Source organism: Dendrobates tinctorius, unplaced genomic scaffold (genome assembly GCF_039654945.1).
Source record: "Dendrobates tinctorius isolate UK_male_01 unplaced genomic scaffold, ASM3965494v1 ptg000062l, whole genome shotgun sequence".
NCBI classification, from domain to species: Eukaryota; Metazoa; Chordata; class Amphibia; order Anura; family Dendrobatidae; genus Dendrobates; species Dendrobates tinctorius.
The window spans coordinates 14,234,563-14,255,340 of record NW_027361730.1 but is presented as its reverse complement, the minus strand read 5'-3'; positions in this window follow the sequence as shown (position 1 = coordinate 14,255,340).

The following is a 20,778-nucleotide window of genomic DNA, read 5'->3' as shown; positions in this document are numbered from 1 at the left end:
AAAGCAGCACAGAGCAACAGAGAATATGTCCACTAGCAGCAATCCTGTCAAATTCTCAATGCCAATCCTCACTAACCAGAACTACCAGTCCTGGAAATTCAAGGTGAAGATTCTGCTCACAAGAGAAGGTAGATGGAAATATATTCAGGAACAAGTGCATCATCCATTATCAGATGATTGGCTAGAGAAGGATCAGAAAGCACAAAGAACGATCTCCCTCAGTGTAGATGATAATCAGATTATGCATATATGCAAATGCAAGGAGATGTGGGATAGTGACAGAAAGTGCATGAAAGATCAAATCTCAGCAATAAGCTTTATCTCATGAGAAAGCTCTATCAGTCTAAGCTAAGTGATGGACAGAATATCCAGGATTATATAAGAATCATTCTAGAGATTGCAGAGCATCTCAGGGGTATTGGAGAAGAAATTAAAGATTTTCATATTGCTGCACTTCTATTAAGTGACTACACAGAGACGAACTGTAATTCTTAGTAAAAAAAGAGGTGCAGTCCTACGAAGAGATCCCAATTTAAAATTACTTTATTGATGTATAACAAACAACTAGAAAAATTACCCAGAATAAATACACTAACAAAATGTCATGTAGGGGATGCTGTTAAAAAGACACATGAACATCCATTATACAAGGAATAATGAAAGATAGGACAATAAGTCATATATCTGGGTAAACTTATCCCCTATATTAAAACTCCTGCCCATCATCATAATGCAATAATTTATATAAAATTATCTATCCATATATTATCAGACAAAAAAATATTCTATTGATTATATAAAAAAGAAAAATTGATCAAATCTTAGGCTAGTTTCACACTAGCGTTTATGAGTGCAGCGACGGCCTGAGCACGGCCGCCGCTAAGCCCCGCCCCCTGCCGCGCCTCCGCCGGTAGCTCCGCCCACCGGCGCATGACGCTGCATGCGCCCTGCGTCCCCTATCTTTATCACTGGTGGCGCAGGCTGTGCGCAGTATGCGTTTGGCGGCGCATTCGTCCTTTTGACGGTGCGCCGACCTGCGCCAAACGCAACCTGCTGCAGTTTGGTTGCGTCGGCGCACCGTCAAAAAGGTGCATGCGCCGCCAAACGCATACTGCGCACGGCCTGCGCCCCCTGTGATAAAGATAGGGTACGCAGGGCGCATGCAGCGTCATGCGCCGGTGGGCGGAGCTACCGGCGGAGGCGCGTCAGGGGGCGGGGCTTAGCGGCGGCCGTGCGCAGGCCGTCGCTGCGCTCATAAACGCTAGTGTGAAACTAGCCATACATAGAAAAAATTAATCCCCTGTCCTATTACATCCAAAACTCTATTGACAGAGTCACACATACTAAATAAATAAGATGTTATATTACACTGTTGTTGTAAAGATATGTCATAGTTTTCTAGGTAGGGTGCATAGCAAAAATATTACCATGTGCAGTCAAAGTTAATCCTCCCTATAATCAATAAGTCCAACAGTAGTAAGTCTGCATGATAGCTCTACTAATTGAAGGATTAGGTACCAGAATATACAATCATAAAGTGCTATTGTGCTGCATATATCCCAAAAGGACTCTGCTCCAACAAATGAACGTGAATTCAATAACTTATTGCATTACCTTGAAAGGATGTAAAACCAATGTGCGTGTCCCAAGCAGTGTACCCTCACCCTGATGCGCGTTTCACCGTCAGCTTCTTCCGGAGGCGAAACTTCTATTAAGTGATTTTCCAGAAAGTTATGACACACTCATGAATGCACTAGATGCATGGACAGATGATGAGCTGACATTAGTGTATGTTAAAGGCAAACTTGTTGATGAATTCAAGAGAAAAAATACAGCATGTAAGCAGCAGTAATGAATCCAGAGCAGAAACAGCATTAAAGACGCAGGATTTTCCTAAATATAAGAGCAATAAAAGAGAAACTCGTGAATGTTTTGTGTGTAAAAAGCCTGGCCACCTTAAAGCAGACTGCAGAATTTGGAAAGCAAGATTGAGTCAGCTTAAAAAGCAGAACAGTCATCAAAGGGCTAAAACAGCTGTAAAGGAAGATTCTGCATGTGTGAAACTGCATTTAATGCCAGTACAGTCCTATCTGCAAAGCATATATGGTGTATAGATTCTGGTGCAAGCAGCCATATGACAAATAACACTGACCTTAATGAAAACAAGTCAGAAAAGGTAATCTTAGCTAATGGTGACTTTAAGACTTCAGAAGGAGTAGGAGATTGCTATCTCCACTGTCCAGTTTACTCTGCACAAAGCAGAAAGATCCCAATAAAGGATGCTCTCTATGCTCCCAGCCTTGAAAGCAAGCTTCTGTCAGTAAAGAAGCTCACGCAAAAGGGGAATGTAGTTACTTTTAAAGATAACAGCTGCATCATCTCAAAGGGTATCACTCTTGCAGAAGAAAAAAATCCAAGATGAACTTTATCAGCTAAAATGCAAAGAAAGAGTGTACAGTGCTACACAAGATCTACATAAGAACTGTATCCATGTATGGCACAGACGTCTTGGGCACAGAGACCCAGAATCAGTAAGGAAGCTAGCTCAACTTGCAAATGGTATTGAAATGAACCAGTGTAGTCAAATGATGAAGTGCACTAGCTGTCTTAAAAGGAAAATATCCCGAAAATCCTTTCCTAAAATAAGCACCACTGGATCTGCACAGCCTTTGTATCTGATACATACAGATGTATATGGTGCAATGAGTGTTCAAACTCCTAGCTAGAAGAGATATTAACTCACATTTATTGATGACTACTCCAGATATACAGTCGCTTACCTGCTTCACAGTAAGGATGAAGTTCCACAAAAACTTGAAGAATATCTTGCTGTAGTGTTTAACAAATTTGGAAGAATGCCAAAAGCCCTGCATGCAGATAATGGAACCGAATATACAAGTGGTAAGGTGCAAACCATTTTGAAAAAGGATGGAATCGTGTTCCAGACTACCATTCCATACAACCCAGAACAAAATAGCATTGCAGAGAGAAAGAACCGTACTCTCTGTGGAAGTGGAAGAAGTATGTTGCTTGATGCAAATCTACCTACAACATATTGGGGAGAAGCCATCATGATGGCGTGCCATCTTCAAAACTAGGTGCTAGGTAAAGCCACAAATAAAACTCCATATGAGCTATGGGACTGCGAGAAGCCTAACCTGAAGCACCTCAGGATATTTGGAAGCAAAACGTTTATATATGTTCCCAAACAAAAACTTTCCAAGTGGGAATCACATGCAAAGCAAGGAGTCTTTGTGGGCTATAGCGAAACTCAAAAGGGATCCATGACGTCTGTTCAATGGGTTGTTGGGGTGCGTCCAAATTTTGGGCAGTCCTGCCACTCACTGCATACACAATAACAATATAAGGGACCCACGGTTTAATAGTGGGAACAACAAAGCATAGCCGGCTCTCTAAGAATAGTGAGGGCCGACTGCTGGCCCTATAAAAATAGACTTTGTGACTTTCAGAGTCCCTCCTTCATAAATAAAACAGGATGTGTCTAATGATGTCACACATCACATGGCCAAATAAGGTTGTAAAATGTTAAAATGACATTTACCAGGTAATGCATTTGTCTTGGTTGAAGGCAATGCTAAAGTTGAAAAATGCATCAAAAATGCTACGTGTGAACATAGCCTAAGTGGTGAAGGAACATTTTTGTTTTGGGTTGTTTAGTTTGCATTACATAAAAATCATTACCCTGGAAAGGATGTTCCTGAACATATTTCCCAGGAAAATCCATTTTGGTTTAGTTTTTGCATGTTTTATTTTACGCCTGTAAAAATGGCGTAAGACTCTCACAACATTGTTCAGAGCTGTAACCTGGGAAGCCAGAAATGCTTCCAGGGGGCTTCCCCATGTTGTTCCCATGTCATTTGAGCACTGTTTCCATCGATTTTGGACATTTTTAGACCCTAAAAAGACCCTGGGGGGGCACAGCAAAAATGCACAGATTTCCCATAGACTTTCACTGGGCTCGTTGCTCGGGTTGAGCACCCAAGCATTCCAATTTGCTCGACCCAAGCAACGAGCACCTGAGCATTTCAGTGCTCGCCCATCACTAGTAGTCTCATTGTTATAAGTTTATGCTAAAGTTCTATGGAGCCCGATGACGTGGGTCAGAAATGAAGACAGACACGGCATATCACAGTTCAAGATTTATATATTGCAGAGATATGAACTTTAGATGAGATGCAAACTGTGACTCTACAGATAAGCAGGCAAATAAGACAGTCTCAAAGTAGTACAGACCAGTCCAGCAATGCAGGGTCCGGGGCCAGAGCCTGGGCCGGCTCCTAAAGAAAAGCAGACCGTAGCGGAGGTGGGTGCAGAGCGGGTGTAGAACAACAGAGTTCTTCCGTGGTACGTAGATCCAAAGCAGGCGGGGTATCCCGAAGATTAGAAGAAGCAAGCAGATTGCAGGTCCTTCCAGCTTGGCAGCAAGTAAGGTACAAGATACACAAGCAAGGTACAATGTGCAGAGTTTCTTTATATACACTGCAGACAGGAAACCACAAATATCAGACAGGAAGCAAGATGGCCCTGTGAAGCCAGCAACTCCATTTTGGTTAAGGGCAGAATCAACCGAACTAAGGGCAAGAGCAGACAAAACAGGTACATCATGATGAAAGCAGTAGTGGGCGGTGAGATATGGAGCCTGAAATTCCAAAGTTCAAAACATTGTTACTAGTGACGAGTGAGTATACTCGTTGCTCAGGTTTTTCCAAGCATGCTCGGGTGTCCTCCGAGAATTTTGGCGTGGTCGGAGAATTAGTTTTCCATGCTAATTCTCTTGGATCTCTCTGCAGCATTCGACACTGTGGATCATCAGCTCCTCCTCACTATGCTCCATTCCATTGGCCTCAAGGACACCGTTCTCTCCTGGTTCTCCTCCTATCTCTCCGACCGCTCCTTTACTGTTTCTTTTGCCGGTTCCTCCTCCTCTCACCTTCCCCTTACTGTTGGGGTTCCTCAAGGATCGATTCTAGGCCCCCTCCTCTTCTCCTTGTACACTGCCCCTATTGGTCAAACAATCAGTAGATTTGGTTTCCAGTACCATCTCTATGTTGATGACACCCAATTATACGCTTCTTCTCCTGACATCACGCCAGCCTTTCTAGAAAACACTGGCGATTGTCTAAACGCTGTGTCTAATATCATGTCCTCACTATATCTGAAACTGAACCTGTCAAAGACTGAACTCCTTGTGTTTCCTCCCGCTACTAATGTACCTACACCCGACATTGCCATTTCCGTCTGTGGTTCCACTATTACTCCCCAGCAACATGCCCGCTGTCTTGGGGTCATACTTGATTCCGAGCTTTCCTTTGCCCCCGAAATTCGATCACTGGCTCGCTCTTGTCATCTGCACCTCAAAAACATTTCTAGAATTCTACCTTTTCTTACTTTTGACTCTGCAAAAACTCTTACTGTTTCTCTTATTCATTCTCGTCTCGACTATTGTAACTCTCTTCTAATCGGTCTCCCTCTTACAAAACTCTCTCCTCTCCAATCTGTCTTGAATGTTGCAGCCAGGATCATATTCCTCACCAATCGTTACACCGATGCCTCTACCTTGTGCCAGTCATTACACTGGCTACCCATCCACTCCAGAATTCAGTATAAACTTATTACCCTCACCCACAAAGCCCTCCATGGCTCAGCACCACCCTACATCTCCTCCCTTGTTTCAGTATACCACCCTACCCGCGCCCTCCGTTCTGCTGATGACCTGAGGTTAGTATCCTCAATAGTCAGAACCTCCCACTCCCGTCTTCAAGACTTTACACGTGCCGCGCCAATTCTTTGGAATGCACTTCCCAGGTCAATACGATTAGTCCCCAATCCCCACAATTTTAAGCGTGTCCTGAAAACACATTTATTCAGACTGGCCTATCGCCTCAACACATTAACCTAACCTATCCCTGTGTGGCAGAGCCAAAAGTTTTACCATAACCAGGTTCCCAGCATCATGTTCCCACATGCTTTATGCATCCATTAGCCCTCTGTGTCTGTACTGTTACACACTTAACATTATGGCTGGTCCATACAATCAGGGCAACTGTTACCACCCACCTTTCGTGTCTACCTCTTTCCTCATAGACTGTAAGCTTGCGAGCAGGGCCCTCACTCCTCTTGGTATTTGTTATAATCTACTGTATGTGATTATTGTTATGCTGTAATGTCTATTGTCTGTACAAATCCCCTCTGAAATGTAAAGTGCTGCGGAATATGTCGGCGCTATAAAAATAAAATTTATTATTATTATTATTATTATTTATATAGATCGGACTGAGAAAAAAAAAAGAAAATCGCAGGATTCTGTGATTGTCCTCATACAATGAACGAGACTCACTAATGCAAGTGCAATGCTTGCAAGAAAAAAAAAAATCGCACAGCACACGGACCATGTGTGTGCCGACCAATTTTTATGCACACATCTCCTTGAAAATCCAACATTTCATTAGCCGTGTGCAGTAAAATCACAGCAAGACCCAACAGAATAGAACATATAAAATAGACATATACAGTATACATACAGTAGTGACTAAAAGGTTTGCATTTTTGTAAAAGCGTTATTAGTTCTGTCTGGTGGTTGTCATGCCAGTTTCCTGGTGATGAATTGAAAGTGCATGAAGTTGTCATCACGCAAGACCTTAATTTTAACCAAAATGCTTTAGAATATAGGTATGGTAATTTAATTAAGGAAAACTGACTGCCAAAAGTTTTGCATATACTATTTATTCATCAAAACATATAGAGTAATTCACTATTTACAATGTCATAACTTAGTATTCATAGCATAACCTCTTGCTTTAATTACTGCACCACACCGACAGGGCATTGAAGCCACTAAGGTATTCAGAAGACATCCTGAGGGATCTTGCTCCATTCCATTTGCAAATCTGCAAACAATTCATCTTTATTGCTATGGGTACGGGCCCCAACTCGTTGCTCTAACTCATACCAAAAGTGCTTTATATGGTGTGACAGGGTCAATGGCGCAGTATGTGGGGGGAGATATGTGTCGCATCGCAAAGGTTGTTATCCTGCGTGATGTGAAGCCCATAAGTTTCCCTCCAGCATGATATGTGCTGAGAGTAAATCAGTCATTACCAGTATCTGGGTTTCAGTGAGTAGGTAAGAGATGGGCGGAATGCCTACTCACCATGTCTCCATCTCAAGGGTGTGGCTGGAGGGAGTTAATTGTCCAGCCAGTGATTTTTTGTTTTCTGTCTGTGCTGTTTCGGAGGAGGGAAGCCTCCAAGCTGAATCTCCAAAGAGAGCTGCCGTGCGTGTTTGTCTCAGCAGGTGAGAGCCATACTGGGAAGGACTTTCTATGGACTTTTTATTTTGATTTGTGCCAGAAAGGCTGTTTTGTTACTATTTTGAGCTTTATGGTTATCAAGTAATATACCACCCAGAAACTTTAACCTAAAGTGTTCCTGTGTCTTCCTCGGGAGCAGCTAAGTGAACTGACCCTCCACAATGGTTTAAATTTGGTGATTGGCGTGACCATTGCAACAGGCAAACATTTTTCTTTACTAACCAATTTTTGACTAAATTGGATGTGGACTTAAGAACATTGTCTTGCTGGAATTTCCAGCCCCTGCCTTCTTAGGTTTTACCATGTGGCTGCATTACATTCTCCATTATATCCTTGTACATGGTAGCATTCATATTTCCATCAATTCTATGCAGAGAGCCAATGGCAGATGCAGAAACGAAACCCCAAACCATGACAATGCCACCACCATGTTTCATTATAGGTGTTTGATACCTTACATCATTACGTTTTCCAATTGGGTGCTATGTATAGTGCTTGCCATCACTACAAAACAGATTGACCACATCGACTTAGTCCAGTCTGACTTTTTCTATTGGCTATGTTCTTTGGCAAACGCAAGTCGGACCTTCCGGTTCTTTGCAGAGATGAAAGGCTTCTTGACTGAAACTCAGGCATTCAACCCTAATGCTCTTTGGTGCCTCACTTTGATCCCATATTCTTCATTTATTTCGTGCAAAATCTGTACAGCACTTTTACGGACATCAGATACTATTTCTTAATAATGTGAACAACTTTGGTGGAAGTTTTCCGTGGTTGTCCATTTCTAGGTTTGTCAGCTGTTCCTCTTTTTCTTTCTTTATTATACGTGACACTTGACTCTGAGAACAGTTGAATTTCATGGTTACCTCTTTTTGGCTTTGTCTGACTTCACTCTCAGAATAATAAGCTTCCTGACATCTGGTGATAAATATGGTTATGTCTTTGCCATGTTTTAAACTAAAAACACACAAACAAAAAAAAAAGTGAATTTTAGGAAAAATTTGACCATCCATGACAAAATATGCAAATCATTTGGCTCTGCAAATGTCAAAAACCAACACATAAAGGGATAAAACAATGTCAAACACAATTTTCATCCTTATAGCTGACAACCATTTGCTTCCAGTTTACTAAAATCACCAAGAAAATAGCACCACAACAATCAAATGCAAACCTTTTGGTCACTAGTGTAGAATAGATAGAAAGATGTCAGTGACATATATAATTAGTACAGTGCTTGTGTAGCTTACTCTACTATCACACGCAGCTCACTGTCTCTGATGGGTATGAGTACAGTGCTTGTGTAGCTTACTCTACTATCACACGCAGCTCACTGTCTCTGATGGGTATGAACCCTTCAGGTCAGAATACAGGCATTTTGTGTAGTGTACACCTCCAATAAGCTTTTATGGCTGAAAAATATGCACGACATAGCACACAGTACCTCTATCTGTATCTTTATAGTCAATGACCCGACTCACAGATACACCCAAATCCTGTTTAACGTTGGGGGGACCAGACATGAGCCTCAATGGGGCCACAGAACTTAGATAAAAATGGTATGTGGACCCAGCCTTAGGTTAATCCAATGAGATCCTATAGGTGACAAATCCATTGTATGGCATTGATCACAGACCTTTGTCAAATGTATACTCCAGTGACATATATACATACTCTGTTAGCCTAAGGAAAGGGGGTGCTCACGCAAGACAAGCACTTGACTTGGCAGACTTTTAAATAGTCTCCAGTTAGAGAATGGGATTCTCAGCTTTCCATTTCTGAATCCCAATGATACAGTATATTCAGTAATTTTATATTCCATTTCATAAGATTCCTCCAATAATATAATTATCCATATATGGACAGCATATATGTGGTAGCCGTCAGACAGTTGTGACGCTAGGCACTTTTCACAGCCAAGCCGTGAGTCAGGATAGTCAAGAAGTCCAAGGTCAGAAGACAGGAGGGTACATCATAAACAGAATGAAGAGACAAAAGCTTAGTCAGGTAACGTTCCAAGGTCAGAATACCAGGAGGAGAGAAGATCAGAGCAGAAGGGTTTAAACAGACGAATGGTCAGAACAAAGTCCAAGGTCAGGCAATGAAAGATCAAAATACAGAACTTGAGGCACAGAGAAAACAAACCACACTAGCTGAATGTATGTCTGGCAGAGGTCTGGAAGAAGCAGCTCAGTTAAGTAGCATGGCAATCACCTGGGATAATGAACACTTGGAGACAGCTGACGCCTCCTAGTTTCAGACTGGATAGTCGAGCTGTCAATCAACACACTGACAGCTCAGCACGCCCCAGTGCCAGACTGGATGGCTGAGCTCTCAATCAAAGCACTGACAGCTTCAGCACAGACACACTGAGGGGTGGAAAAGTGACAACAGAAACATAATTAAAACATTACTTGGTGGAGGGTTTGCAGCTTGAATTTGTTTTACCTGAGGTTGTAACCTCATGTGTGTATGTAAGAGGGGGCGAGTTTACTCCTGAAGTGCCCCTGTGTGATTTGTCATCTGTGCGGGAAGGCTGCCACCTACTGGCTAGACAGGACCATGTGAAACCAACCGGCACAAGAAGAGTTTCAAGGAGGATGAGCTGTTCCCGGATATAAAGGACCTGCGCGCCAAACCGTGGGGTGATTTGGTGCCAAGGAAAGGAGAAGTGCGGACATGCACCAGGAACGATACTGAAGCCAGAGTGACAGGCTTCAGCAGAAAGCGTGTGCCGGTAGAGTGCTGGTTGCTGTCAAATGGAGCCCAGTGAAATCCGAAGACTCGACTATGCCTGTCAAGACACTGAGCCCAGACTGCATCGGTTAAAGCCCAAATCTCGGATCTACTCTGGTCAAGTTCCAGAGGCAATACGGCGTCGGCAAAGGGCCAAAGCCCAGCCCTCTTTCCCCCATGCCCAGAAGACATTTGCAATCGGTCAAGCACCGAAGATCCCAGAGGAGATTTCGACCAGAGGAGCACGCCTGCGGTGATAGGACGACACGAATGAGCCAGGCCATCACTTCTGACACCAACGTATTGTGTTTGTGTTGTTTTTCTGTTGTTAAACTGCTTTCCCAGTCCCAGGTCGCAAATTCCTACCATATCGGAAGCAATAGTTTGTTGACTGTTCCCGCCTAGTGCTATTCTGTGCATTGCATCCGGTCATGTGCCTACATGTGTTCGGTCCTACGGACATGTAGATCTGACAAAAGGCTCACAATGTAATATGAACACAACCACCACAATGCCGCAGTGATATACTTGAAGTCTGTGGAATAAAAGCAAGGATTGATTTGGTCGGGTTCAAAAGGCCATATGGAAAAGTGGGCCATTCGAGTCTACATACAGTTGTGTGAAAAAGTGTTTGCCCCTTCCTGATTTCCTATTTCAATTCATGTTTGTCAAACTTAAATGTTTCAGATCATCAAACAACTACATAGCTAACATGACTGGCTTTGTCTGATTATCCATAGTCTGGACGGGTAATGTCATGCATTATTCTGGTCTATGAAAGTAGCACATACTGCAATTTTTTTCTACCCAGACAAGCAGTACATGTGGGAAATCGGCCATGTGCACTGTCACAATAGCTATAATGGGTCGGTGTGCGGTCTGTGGCACACAAGGACAGCATACTTTCTAATTATACATCTGAATGAGCCCTTAAAGATACACATATTCATATGTGCTAAACACATGCCATAAATGCATAGAAAGTAAACCCATACTGTACGAATGGTCATAAACAGAACCTGCAGAGCTTGAGAATAATAAATTTTGACACACTGATCGTTGCTCAGTAGAAATGTCTTTTTTTTGTGTAGCGAGACACATTAGTGCACCAATCTACTTCTGTAGCTTGTATATTCAGACTCATCATAAAGATTCAACATACACTGAATCAGACACTGAATAATTACTGAAAATAAAAATGTGACCTAATTGCTCATGAATGAATGAGTCAATGAACAATAGAATGTAAAATAACAAAATCATTGTATACACAGCCCACTACCACATTCCCTCAGCTGCCTCCATTCATAAAATATGGGAAGAACGATAAAACAAGGAGCTTTATAGACACCCTGAATAATGGCCTGTGTGACGCCACAGCATTTATAACGGTTTTTAGAACTGTCATATAAAGCAACTAGCATAAATTACACTGCGTAACAAATTTCAGGGAAGTTCTTGTCCCCTGAGAAAATGTTATTGTATCTTATAAAATTTGATATGCTGAACGCGAATATGTGTTCCAAAAGTCAGTATCACCTAAGGTTTTTAAGAAATAAAAGTTCATAGTCTACATTATGACGTCCGAGACACTACATACATGTGCACCGATGTCAGTAGCAAAAGCAATTGTTCAAAAGTGTTTTGCAGACGACTTTCGTTTATAATCCATATCAGATGCTTAACGAATAAGATTCTAGCAATAGTCAGCCAGCATTGACGTACTCCACTTTCCCTGATACCTTTTCTCCATCAGCGCAATGTCTTGGTGAAATCTTTCACCGTGTTCATCGCTAACGGCACCAAGATTGCTGGAAAGAAGTCCAAGTGAGAATGTAGAAAATGCATTTTTAGTGACATATTGCATTTCATCAAATGATATGCTGTGAGCATGTTGTCCACGAGTTGTTCAAAGTTCGGTGCCCTGCTGTTGCCAAGGAAGTTGAAGGTCACATCTTTAAAGGCTTTCCATGCCACTTGTTCAGCACCTTGAAAAAGACCATCAAAGCTACTGTCATTTATTATATCTCTGATCTGTTGGGCCAATAAAAATACCTTCTTTAATCTTTGCATCCCTTATTCTTGGAAATTTCTGTCGCAAGTAAGAAAAGGCTTCCGATTCTTTGTTCATTGCTTTGACAAAAATCTTGATAAGCCCAAGTTTAATATGCAAAGGAGGGGGAAATATCTTTGCTGGATCAACGACAGGATTATGTTTAACATTCTTCTGTCCAGCAACCAGATTTTCACAGAGTGGCCAATCCTTTCTGAAATAGTGCATTTCTCATGCACGACTGTCCCACTCCCAAACAAAACAACAATACTTGGTATATCCAAGCTGCAGTCCAAGAAGAAGTGCCACAATTTTTAGATCACAACATATGTTCCAGTTATTTCTATTAATGTGGGTCATCAGTAACTCCATATTCTCATACGTTTCTTTCATGTGTACGGCATGTCCTATAGGTATAGAAGGATAGATATTTCCGATGTGTAGTAAAACAGCCTTCAGAGTTAAAACTGACGAGTCAATGAACAGTCGCCATTCCTTCGGGTCATGTTCACATCCAAGAGCACCAAAGAACCCCTAGACGTTGTTGCAAAAGGTTAAACTGTCGACATGGTTGAAAAATTGATTAAGGTCTTCTTGACGACTGCGAAAAACAGAAACTCTTGTTCATGGTAATAAGAGATTCTGTTCTTGTAGCCTTGATCCCAATAATTCTGCCAGCCTCTTTGACAATTTCAAATCTCTGACCAAGTCACTCAGATCAGCTTGACTGAACAGATGTGGATTAGATGTAGAAGGCTCAAAGTCTGGGTCTGCAGCAGTTTCATTTTCCACTGACATTGTTAGTTCATCTTCGTCATCCTCCATTGTCCATACTTTGGACGGCTTTGGAACACAAAGACTTTCATCATGTGGCACTGGTCTTATGGCTGAAGGAAGATTAAGATATTCTATTGATTTCTTGTTCTTTGCTGAATATCCTGTTACATTTGTAAGGCAGAAGTAGAAATCTGTTACATGACCTCTCTTTTCTCCCCATATCATTGGGACAACGAACGGCATTGAAGGTTGTGATCCATTCAGCCATGCTCTAAGTATGTCAGTATTGTCTTTTGATTCCTCCCCTGCCCAGGAGATGTGGTATGCTCCGTACACAATCAGTCGAATGATTCACTGCGCCTGCGCGGAATTTGCATAATAAGTGCTTGCATATGTGTAGATCAGTGATTTATGTTATTTCAGTGGAAAATTCAGAATATACCGTTTCAGAAAAAGTTCAGATATGAGATTTTAGAATTATAACAGAATATTATAATGTTTCATATCATTTCTCAAAAACCTTACGTGATAGGAAAAATCTGAAGTAATTTCTGAAATCAGCATGAAAAAATCTATCAGGAACACTCAAAATTGTGCGAGGGACAAAACCTTGGTAACACAGTGTTATGGAATAAACTATTTATTATCAAAATACCCATAGTCCATCAAGTGACATCTAAACAATGGTCTCAGATTCTTTGAAAAATAGTTAAACCAACACAACAAGTACTAGAGACAAATAGGATCAAAATAACATAATATTTATTGAAATACTTTAAAGGGAACCTGCCAACTTAGAAAACGCTATTTGCCTGCAGATATAAGGTTAATTCTGTCCGACCACCTTATTGAAAGTGTTCACTTCCTTCCAGGAGCTGTTGGCTTTCAGTCATTATCATCACTGTCCCCATTGGGGGTAACAATCTATATTCCCTATCAGTATGTGTTTTTGGAGTCTGAGAGGAACGTGGAGAACCTGGAAGAAAATCCACACAAACTCCTTGCAGATGTTGTCCTTGGAGGAATTTGAACCCACTATCACAATGCTGCAAAGTGCTAACCACTGAGCCACCGTGCTGCCCCTATTTAAATGCAGATTAACCCTATATCTGCAGGCAAACAGAATTTTCCAAAGAGACAGATAACCTTTAAAACAATATGATTAAAAAGGAATGTAAGGTCCTAACATTTGGTAAATAAACTTCAAAGATGTAAAACAATATATGTAGAAAGATAGGTAGTGGGCAAGTAATATTCAACAATAGGTATACATATAAATGAACTACATATTACATCGGAGGCATATAGCCTAATTATCCATTAGGAAAAACATACTAGAACAGTTAGCACAATGTCTACATACCTGTTCTAAAACTGACAATATAGTGACAGTTTACCTCTAATGCCGATATATTACCCTGTGCCACTACATGTTCTTAGTTACTTCTCAAGACTAAATTTAAATCTTTACTCATAACTAGGATCCCCTATGCCCCTTATTAGATTTGCGGCTCTTCTCTACAGGAAAGATGTATATCTTTGTACCGTGTTAGCCAGTAGATAAAAAAAATTCATAATTAAGACTCAGGTCTATTCATCAGGCATTGCAGAGACCTGAGTAGTCTGGAAAGCTTGAAATTTGTTGCCATCTTTTCAGTTAGCCATTAAAAGGTATCAACCACTGAGGACTCTTAATTCTGAATATTCGGCTCTTCTCTGTTCTTTTTCTAATTCCTGGGCATCTTTTTTAATAAACTGATGCCCAGAACTGAACTGCATATACCAGATGAGGTCATACTAACGCTTTGTAAAATTCTACTTAACCGAAAAAGATGTACTAGTTGGAATGCATGCAAAATGTAGGAGCATGTTCACACTGGCCATTCGACAGACAAAACCCAAGATTGAAACAAAATGAACATATACCCTGCTGTAAGTAAGTAAAAGCAATAGTGCATACAAATAACTTAGGGTTCTTAGTAAACACTGTTTTTGAATTACCTCCTTCATGACCCAGCCTATTTTGACCTTAATACCTGGCCATTTTTTGCAATTCTGACCAGTGTCCCTTTATGAGGTAATAACTCTGGAACGCTTCAACGCATCCTAGCGATTCTGAGATTTTTTCGTGACATATTGGGCTTCATGTTAGTGGTAAATTTAGGTCGAAAATTTTTGCGTTTATTTGTGAAAAAAACGGAAATTTGGTGAAAATTTTGAAAATTTTGCAATTTTCAAATTTTGAATTTTTATTCTGTTAAACCAGAGAAGTATATGACACAAAATAGTTACTAAATAACATTTCCCACATGTATACTTTACATCAGCACAATTTTGGAAACAAAATTTTTTTTTGTTAGGAAGTTATAAGGGTTAAAAGTTGACCAGCGATTTCTCATTTTTACAATAAAATTTACAAAACCATTTTTTTAGGGACCACATCACATTTGAAGTCACTTTGAGGGGTCTATATGGCAGAAAATACCCAACAGTGACACCATTCTAAAAACTGCACCCCTCAAGCTACTCAAAACTACAGTCAAGAAGATTATTAACCCTTCAGGTGCTTCACAGGAACTAAAGCAACGTGGAAGGAAAAAATGGACATTTTAATTTTTCCAACAAAAATTTTCTTTTAGCATCAATTTTTTCATTTTCACGTGGGTAACAGGATAAAATGGATCATAAAATTTGTTTCGCAATTTCTCCTGAGTACATCGATACCTCATATGTGGTCATAAACCACTTGTCAGAGACACCGCACTACACTTGCTCATAGAGCCAGTGCGCGTGTCCTGAGTACAGAAGCAGTGCTAAGAGTTACCTGGGGAGCAGGGCAGCAGAGGTGACAATGCGTGCTTCAAGCTAATAGTGTCAGGGTCCAGTCAGCGCTGGAAAGTAAAGAGGCACGGGACCTGCGGACACTGAAAATGAGCAAGCTTGCACAGGACCTATGGTCATGTGACTGCAAGGGGGCGTGGCTTAGCGTCCTGCTTTCAGATATGACAGGACACCATACAACAACTCCGAGTCAGGCAAAACGGAGGTCACAACAGTAAGGGCAAACGAGGTACAGGAGGGACAAACAGACGGGTAGTCAGACAAAGCCAAGGGTCATACACAAGAGGGCGACGTGGTACCAAGGGGACGAGCAGAGAGAAGTCGGGTCACAAGCAGAGAGTGATACACGAGAGGAAGCGCAGTACAAGAGGGTCAGGCAGAACTCGTAACAGGGACAGAACCAGATCACAACCAAGCAGGCAACAAGTTATCAGGCACAAAGCACACGTATACAAGAGGTCACTTAACTCAGCCGAGGGCAGGAGTATAACTGACACCGGACCCAGGTCCAGTGAGCACTAAATAGCCTCCTTCTGCCAGAGAGAGGCAGCACAATTAACCCATAGTCTAACCAGGACGGGTCAAAGCGAAATCCCGTCCTGGATCATGACACCACTGTTTGGGCGCACGGCAGGGCTCAGAAGGGAAGGAGCGCCATTTGACTTTTTGAATGGAAAATATGCTGGAATATTTAGCGGTTGCCATGTCGCGTTTGGAGAGCCCTTGTGCACCTAAACATTGGAGCTCCCCCACAAATGACCCCATTTTGGATACTAGACCCTCCAAGGAACTTATCTAGATGCATAATGAGCAATTTGAACCCCCAGGTGCTTCACAAATTGATCCGTAAAAAAAAGTACTTTTTTTTCACAAACATTTTCTTTTAACCTCAGTTTTTTCATTTTCACATGGGCAACAGGATAAAGTGGATCCTAAAATTTGTTGGGCAATTTCTCCTGAGTACACTGATACCTCATATGTGGTCATAAACCACTGTTTGGGCGCACGGCAGCCCCATTACAGAGCTCCTGTATGCAGTGTATGTGTGCACAGTACAGAGCTCCTTTTGACAGTGTATGGATGCACAGTACAGAGCTCCTGTGTATAGTGTATGTATGAATGTTAGGGCTGGCGGAACGCACCAAATAATAAAATAATAGTAAGGTGCGTTCGCAGCCCGGGGTCCACCGTGCAGGGGTGGTAAACTGCTGCTTTGTAATGGCGGAAGTATAAAGCGGTATACAAGAGGTCACACGTGGGTTAACGTCACCCAGTGTGAACAGAAGTGAACTCTGTTACGACACAGATGCCGGAGCCTGTTAAAATCACAGCACTCGGCAAAAGAGCGCTCAGTATGCGGTCACAGAACTCAGCCCCAACGACACGAGGTCTGAGTCCCTCTAGACCTACTGAGCGCGCTGCGTCGCACCTGCAGATGCCACTATAGCTGCTGGCTAAGGTGGAGCGTCGAGCACGTGCACCGTGGCGTGCAGAGCCACTGGTGGACACTGATGTTAGTCTCAGACTCTGCCTCTACCTACACCTAAGCCTGGTGCTTAACAGGCTAGGATGCACAACAAATGCGTACCAAGGGCAGGGGTTTCAAATGAGTCAGTCACCAGAAACATTCATACTTGCATACAACACTCACTCCTCAAAGTCTGGTAATGCAGTCTATACTAGCGCATGGCCGAGCGGCCATGCGAACCTTTTTATAGCCGCGTCCTTCCGGGACCTTCCTGACCTTTCTGATGGTCCAATCGGAGCTGGAGAAGGATCTGAGCATGTGACCTCCGATCTCCAATGAGAGATCGTCCTACGGGCATGCTCAGTGGACCGAAAGGAGGACTTAGTCCCAGGAGTAGCTCTCTGCTGACCAGCATGCGTTGCTATAGCTGGATCAGAGGTGATAGCAGCAACCAAACACATGGAGCTAGTCTGGGCAGAGCGCCGACCCCGACGAGTCTGCTGAGCAACCTCCTCTGCGGCTGGAGAGGAACGGGAGACCGCCGGAAGCAAGGCTCGGGATTCCCGCAGGGCAGCGACAGGAACCCGATGCCTAACATTACCCCCCCTCCCAAGGCCCCCTCCTCTCTGAGCTTCGCTCCGCTCAAATTCCGCAATGAGAAGTGGAGCACGGATGTTCTCCACTGGCTCCCAGGTCCGAGCCTCTGGACAGGGTCATGTCCACCAAATAAAACTTTATACCACGCACCACCCTGCATCCCACGATGGCATTAACCTCAAACTCGTCTGAGCACATGTCAGATGACCCGGCAGACGACTCGGAGAACCGGGACATGAGGGCTGGCTTAAGGAGGGACACGTGGAAGGTGTCGGAAATAGCCAAATGTGGTGGAAGGGCCAGACGGTAGACCACAGAGTTGACCTGCTCAAGGACCTTGAAGGGGCCAATGTAGCGTGGTGCGAATTTTGTGGACTCGACCCGCAGCCAGATGTTACGGGCGGAGAGCCACACCAAGTCGCCAGGAGCAAAGGTCGGAGCGGGGCGCCCGCCCGTGTCGGCGGAGGCCCTCATTCTCTCCTTGGAGGCCCGGATAGCATTCTGAGTGCGATCCCAAATGTCACGTGCCTCCACCACCCAGTCTGCCACCCTGGAATCGGTGGACGACACGGGCATGGGTACAGGGACACGTGGATGCTGGCCATAATTAAGGAGGAATGGGGTCTGACCGGTGGAATCAGCCACAGCGTTATTCAAAGCAAACTCCGCCCATGGCAGCAAAGATGCCCAGTCATCCTGCCTGGCTGAGACAAAATGTTGTAGATATGTGACCAGGGTCTGGTTGGCTCTCTCTACCAACCCATTCGTCTCGGGATGATAGGCCGAGGAGAGATTTAGCTCAATGCTGAGCAGGCTACAGAGCTCTCTCCAGAACCAAGATGCAAACTGGGGTCCCCAGTCGCTGGCAATCTTGTCCGGCATGTCGTGCAGGAGGAAAACGTGCTTAATGAACAACGCTGCCAGGCCTCGTGCAGAAGGTAACCGGGAGAGAGGTACCAGGTGCACCATATTGGAGAAATGGTCGGTGACAACCCAAATGACCATGCTGCCACTGGACTTGGGTAGCCCCACCACATAGTCCATACCAACCATCTCCCAGGTCCTGTCCGCTACCGGCAGGGGATAAAGTAGCCCAGCGGGCCGCTGCCGAGCGGACCTATTCTGGGCGCAAGAGACGCACGCCTGAATATAGTCCCTGACGTCACGGGCAATATGCGGCCACCAGTATGTCCTCACCAGAAGCTCAGAGGTCCGTTTCGTCCCAAAATGTCAACCCACCCTGGACAAATGAGCCCAAGAGAGGACCTCTGGTCACAGACGGGCGGGGACAAAAGTCTTGCCCGGAGGTACAGACTCAAGGGCGACCGGAGCCACTATCCTCAGGCTCTCAGATGGGACTATCAGCCGAGGCTCCTCCTCCTCTGATGACACCACGGAGCGGGAGAGAGCATTGGCCTGGATGGTCTTCACCCCGGAGAGAAAATGCAGGGTGAAGTGGAACCGGGAGAAGAACAAGGACCATCTGGCCTGGCGAGAATTTAGCCGCTGGCCTGTTTGTAGATAAACCAAATTCTTGTGGTCGGTGAACACCTGGAAAGGGTGGCGAGCCCCCTCCAGGAGGTGTCTCCACTCCGAGAAGGCCAACTTCATCGCTAGCAACTCCCTGTCCCCGATGGAATAATTCCTCTCTGCCGGTTTGAAGGTCTTGGAGAAAAAGAAGCATGGGTGCTTCCGACCTTGCGTGTCCTTCTGAAACAGGACCGCTCCAGCACCGACGCAAGAGGCATCCACTTCCAGAATGTAGGGTTTATCTACATCGGGGTGATGTAGAATGGGAGCGCTAGCGAAATAGGACATAATGGAGGAGAAGGCCTTGGAGACAGGTTCTGACCACAACTTGGGATTTGCACCCTTCTTGATGAGGGCCACCAACGTCGAGAAGTGGGGGATGAATTGGCGGTAATAATTTATGAATCCCATAAAGCGCTGCACCGCTTTGAGAGAATGAGGCTCCTGCCAATCCATCACCACCTGTAGCTTGGCAGGATCCATGGCCAATCCCTGGGCGGAGATGATGTAGCCCAGGAAATGCAAGGACTCCTGCTCAAACACACACTTCTCCAACTTGGCGTAGAGGGAGTTTGCCCGTAGGAGGTCGAAAACTTTGCAAACATCTCTCCGGTGACAGTCAATATCTGGAGAGTAGATGAGGATATCATCCAGATAGACTACAACCGAGGTGGTGAGCATACCCCGGAAGATGTTGTTTACAAAGTCTTGGAAGACAGCTGTAGCGTTACAGAGTCCGTAGGGCATCACCAGGTATTCATAGTGCCCATCCCTGGTGTTAAAAGCTGTCTTCCATTTGTCCCCCTCATGGATGCGAATCAGGTTGTAAGCCCCCCGCAGATCAAGTTACTAAACACTCTCGCTCCCCGTAGCCTATTGAACAGTTCCGATATCAGGGGCAGAGGATACTTATTCTTAATGGAGATGGCTTTAAGACCCTTGTAATCGATTCTTTTCCTGGATGAAGAAGAATCCCGCCTCCGCTGGTGACACCGACTTCCTAATGAATCCTCTTGCCAGATTCGACCTGATAGACTGAGACATGGCCTCTGTCTCCGGGAGAGATAGGGGATAGACTCGACCCCGGGGAGGCTCAGCACCAGGCAAGAGGTCAATATGACAGTCGTAGGGGCGGTGAGGCAGAAGGGCTCCGCCGCCTTCTTGGAAAATACGTCTGCATACTGTCGATAGCATTTGGGGAGAGAGGAAAGGTCTGCGGGGACTTCCGTGGAGGCAACCTGAACGCACTCCCTCTGACATCTACCCTCACAGGATTTACTCCACCCGAGAATTCTCCCTGAGGACCACTCTATATGGGGGGAGTGATGACGCAACCAGGGAACGCCTAAGAGGACCTGGTCGATACCCTCGGGCATGACAAGGAGAGATAGCGTCTCCTGATGGGAAGGAGACAATGAGATTATCAGCGGGGTGGTCTGGTGGGTG